At 37.4% G+C, this 5,727-nt stretch overlaps 1 pseudogene; it reads right to left on the bottom strand.

Annotated features, from left to right (window-relative positions):
- Window positions 1-393: 393 nt before the first annotated feature.
- Window positions 394-3,241, bottom strand: LOC111390964 (annotated as a pseudogene).
- Between the last annotated feature and the right edge of the window lie 2,486 nt (window positions 3,242-5,727).

Genomic DNA, 5,727 nt, shown 5'->3' with positions numbered 1-5,727 from the left:
AGTCGGAATACAGAACTTTCAATAACTCTTCCGAAATTTTTTCTTGAGGAAATTTCAGAATGGGTGCTGAATTTCCAAGAAAATAAAAGGCACAAGTATTTCGCACTACTTTATTATTTGTACATGATACAATACACTTGCATAACACCCTACATTGCTCCTTTTCTGTAAGCGTTATTTGAGTTGAACATGGCTCAGCTGTAGAGCCAGGCAAGGCCATGATGGGTTGGTTCGTGCTTTTCAAGAGCCTGGCTGCTCAAGCTCGAGTGGAATGACACATTTAGATGAATGCAAACATGACACTTCTTCTCCAATTGTACTCTTTCTGGTGTAGAAGGATTCATTTGAACATTTCAATATATCATTCATTACAAATTTGTTTAACTATCTCCACATCAGTCAAACTACGTTATATACACCAAGCCGCCTTCCCAGCCAATCTTTTGCAATATTACAGAAATATTTCATAAATTTGATAGTATCAAGGAAACCACAGCTTCTTTATCTTTTGACGAATTGGTTCTAAAGGGGACAAAATGCTGCTTCTGTCCAATGAAACCAGCAGCCTTTTCTCACGCTACAAAATCACGTGAAATACGCGATGGGACAAATTCATGCTGCCGATTTCCAGAATCTGTAAAGTAAAATCCCGGTGTCTGAATTCCTGTAGAAGTAGCAGTACAGTATACACATCATTGCCTCTCATGGTGACAAAATTAGGACTAGTTTCATCAGCTCCAGGTAGGCTACCACCTTGCAATCCTAATGTGAGTGATACTGCATTTCCACTTCCAAATCTTTCTAGCTTGGAAATCTGGTATGCGTCTGCCATAAATCTTTCTTCGACATAATATGACTGTATAATCGTATCTGGAAAAAGGCTCCGGTCATCCGTGGAAGGAGGCCTTTGGTCGACCCTACATTTGTCCTATCCCATAACTATTTTCAGGTTCTGCACATATCAGATTCTGGAATGTGGGATTGTTATCTGATCCCACCATTCCTACACCATGGACATGATCAGAATTTGGCTCAAAAGGTTGCCTACTTCTACAATGCTCGGTTTCTGTGGAAGTTGTGGCTTGGTACAAATCTTCCGCTGCTTTTGCATCAGTTTTTGAAGCCTTTTTTGCAGATTCAGACGAAGAATTAGAGTATATCTCCACATCACCAACCTCTTTATTGTACATTTCTTCGACCATCAGCTTCCAGAGCCAAACTCGTGCATTAATGAACCAGTTTGAGACCTGATCAGTTAGATCAATCAACAAAAATATAGAAGCAGCAAGTATTCACTATAAAGACAAATGACAGTTAGCCTTTTAAAATGAGACAAATGTATGAGAAGGAGATTGTTTCACCTGACTTCTTGTCAATCCAGTCTGCCTTGCTAGCATGGTCTTGTCAAAATCTTTAGGGTAGCTGGAGAAAGAAAAAATAATCAATAAAATGTAAGAATATTATAAACAAACTCAATAGTAACGATAAAGAGAGAGAAAAATGTTCAGAAAACAAAATAAAGTTTTGCAGAACGAATGGATGAAGGAAGTGCTCGAAAAGCCAAGCGCGCAAAATTGAAACAGAGCGTTCCGGGAGTCCCCTCTGTGGCCTCCAAGCATGTGGTTGCATCATTCCTAGTTGCTGAAGGGCTATTTGTTGTCTGAGTTTCTGATCGACATATCACAGCCGAGATATTCCAATCCCTTCAACATTTGCCAAAGAATCTTCCTCCCCAAGGCTTGTCCGAGCCACACGAATCTGGCCATTTATTGCATCACGCAAGAAATGAAAGTGATGGGATATTGTCTTGAGGGCGAGTGCCGTGTATAGTTTGGCTGCACCACATCCTGCTACTACATCAAAGGAACACACCACTATTTGCATCTGATGATAATACTGTCTATACCTTTGATCAACCTGTAATAATTAAGATCTTTAATGAGAAATGAACATGATTGAGAGAGAGAGACGATTAGCCTGCTTTTCCAGTTTCAAATTCGAAAATGGCCGGCGTCTGGAAATATACACTAATTTAGATATGATGAACTACTATATTCCATCCAACCATCTCGGTGCAGGGTACTGATACAAAATTACAAATTCCTCTCCAAGAACAGATTTATACATATTTATTGTCTTGGCGACAAACCAGAGGCACGTTTAAATATTGTATGTTCACGCAATTAATAACAAGGAAAATAGGAGACATGGAATTCCTAATATCTGCATTGCCAGATTTCTCCTTGCCAGATCACTCTGTAGTTTCAGCAATCGTCTCATTTCAAATTGGGGACAAATGTAATCCTCATTAATTTGTTGGCATTTTAGAAGGAGAGAAATGGAATTTTTTTTGCTATGCCCTTCTTAGACAAATTTAATCTGCATCATCCCCAAATACATGAACTTGGAGAAGTCAATCGACAGATTTTAGATTACGTACTGGGGTAAATAGCATGGGTCTGTTGAACACTAACTGTTTCAGATTAACATGAATATGAAATTCATAGGTATACAGAAAAAATGAACTAAAAGCCAGATTATCAAGTTGTCAGAATGAGTAGTTATCTTTTTCCTTGATGAAAGAAGTTAATTCACAGGCTTTAGCAAGTTGAGATATAAGATAACAACAACAACAGACAGACAGATGGTACCTCGTCCAACATTGATATGAGCTTTGTGATCTTATCTTGCATGTCTTACTTCTTGGCTGCTGAAAGTTCACTAGGGGAGATGCTGCTCGACTCCTGAGGTATTGAAGATGTCCCAGCTGCAGAAGGGTCTAAGGTTCGATTCCCCAACTCTCCATCAGTTTCTTTAAAATTTCTTTTATGTTGCTCCATAATAGCCTTTCTAACTATACAGCTTCATCCAGCAATTGTTGAGCTGCTTTCAAGTACTTGGAATTAGGAATGACACTTGCAATACTTGACACTCCATATGCTGGGATATCGCCCTTCGTTGCATCTGAATTGCTTCCTGGAACATCAGAAAGCATGTAGCTGTTATACCTTGATCGTATAGTCTGAGAATCGTTGTTTTCTAAAAAAGAACCATTCTGGCCCCTGGTTTCACCCGATATATATGGATTCTGACCCAATAATGGGGAGATATTAGGATTAGAGCTCAGATACTGGATAGATGACATGTTCGTTTGTGATGGTTTCTGTGTACTAAGACTCGGGGATAATCCTTGTCCTTCAAAATTTGTAGCGCCTTGAAGAATGCCAGAAACTCCACCCATTGGATGAATCAAGCTAAAATCATGATCAATGGCTTGATCCTACAAGACTTGACAGAGTTTCTTGTCTCCACGTGCTGGTTTCCAAAGCCCCAACGGTAACATTTGAGGATGACGAGAAATTCGCATACGCCATCATGTTTCCAGGAAGAACCGGCGCTTCCGAATATGAACCGGCCGAAGGAACACTTAGATAAAGCATCATTGCAGAGTCTCTTTGATTGTTTGATTCATGTCGCCATATTTTCGATTCTTGAATGGAGAAACCAAGTCTCTTTCTACCTAGGAAAATCTAGCGAGATGAATATTCCAAGAAATTATGAGGAAAATTCACCACACCAAACCAAATATGTTATGGATTCATGATCGTCAAATGAGCATATATACACTTCCCAATACATGCTTCAGAGAACTACTGATGCTTTTCGCAATTCCAATACGAAGCATAAATTAAAATACTACATGTTTGTTCGGAAAGATTGGATAATACTAAAAAAGAAAAAGTGGTGTTCACTGTACTCTTAAATCATGACCAGTAGTGAGTTCTGGGAACCAAATCCAAAAACAAGACCTTTCGTTAACATGTTTATGAATATTCTTAAAAGTAACAGATAACATTGCAAAATTAAATGGAAGTTGAATCAACATGTTTGTTCATAAACTAGGAAGTCAACCTTCAACAATAAAGAATGCTTATTAATCATTCCAAAAAAAATGCCTGAAAAAACCAGTCACTGAAATATCCAGTTTTCCAATCCAGCAAACCAAAATTAGTTATCAAAACATTGATAAAAGCACTCAATTTAACTATTTCAGTACACGACAGTACTAACTTCTAAGAACCCTATTATTATCAATAAAGACAGTAACTAATAATCAAAATCTTGAATTCAAAAATTTATAAAAGGGAGAAAATTACAAAGAAAATCATTAGATTTTGTTGAACCTAAATAATAATCCCAACAGATTTCGGATCTACCCGTGCACACGTAAGTCTAGTCCAACACGTTAAGACTGGTGGATGGTTTGGAACGGGCAAATCAAGGGCGTGAGAGTGGCTCAAAGGTGCGGGACAAGAACATTCGGAATCCGGCGAGACATTTATATAACGATTGTACAATATTTACCAATCGATGTTTGTGAAATTCGCATATGAACTCGTATTTATTGCAAGAGAGTAAAATGTAAAGAGTATTGTGTAGTATTTGTTCATGTGTTGAATCTTGCATTAATCCTTGTACGAGGTACATGAAGGAATATTTATAGTATTACAAGTTGTTGAAGACAACTTATAAAAAGGGTTATGTAAGAGTTGATTTTTGATATATCTGTTTGACTAGTTTTAACTCGCAAGAGCGTGATCAAAATACAATTTATATGAATGAAAATTTAGATAGAGTTTCGGTATAACGATTACGCAAAACAAGGATTTACAAGGAGTAGAAATAGAGAATAATCCAAGACGAGACGTTATCTCTTTCCTTAAGACAAATTGCCCCGTTACGGTGTTCACGGTGAATGACACTTGTCTCTCAAGATACAATGGATTCACAATTTATGGTAGCAGCACTTCAAACCACAAGAAACTGACGAACTTTTAACAAAATTTCTCTCTACAAAGGAAATACATGAAAATGCTACGGAATTAGAAAGGAGAGAATTAAGTTTCGGTATAACGATTACGCAAAACAAGGATTTACAAGGAGTAGAAATAGAGAATAATCCAAGACGAGACGTTATCTCTTTCTTTAAGACAAATTGCCCCGTTACGGTGTTCACGGTGAATGACACTTGTCTCTCAAAATACAATGGATTCACAACTTATGGTAGCAGCACTTCAAACCACAAGAAACTGACGAACTTTTAACAAAATTTCTCTCTACAAAGGAAATACATGAAAATGCTACGGAATTAGAAAGGAGAGAATTGTAAAAGGAGAATGAATGCTCAATGTAATTAGTGTATTGGAAACCATGTCCATAGAGTCCTATTTATAGATGTAGAAAGGGTGCAAATAAAGTAGTGTGGGCCAAAACATGCATCATTTCTAAAAGTTGCAACATTTGGCCAAAACCTACATCCTTTAGAAAAGTTGCAACACTTCATTTCTTCCAATTTTGGTCCACAATTTCTCATTCATCCGGAATTGATTTCGAGATTCCAAATATACCACAACGATCTACTCGACGAGTAAAATAAATTGGTCTATTCACTTTTATAATTTGAACATCGGATCAAGTCCAAATATTTGGTCGAAGTTGACACATAGTCACATCTTTTCATTTTCCACCTTTACACACCTTTTCATTTTTCAATTTTTGGTTAATTATTAGAGCCAATTCCTACACATGTTAGATCGTGACCCTCACTTGGGAGTGTACGTGACCTCATCTTGTTGATCTACACGGCAAATTTTAGGCATCAAATTTGACTATCTAGTCTGCTATATATTTATTAATTGGTAGAGCTGACGCTATGTTTGACAAGAC

This window comes from Olea europaea, chromosome 3 (genome assembly GCF_002742605.1).
Source record: "Olea europaea var. sylvestris chromosome 3, O_europaea_v1, whole genome shotgun sequence".
Taxonomy (NCBI): domain Eukaryota; kingdom Viridiplantae; phylum Streptophyta; class Magnoliopsida; order Lamiales; family Oleaceae; genus Olea; species Olea europaea.
The sequence above is the reverse complement of the archived record's forward strand: the minus strand, read 5'-3'. Positions and strand labels throughout refer to the sequence as shown.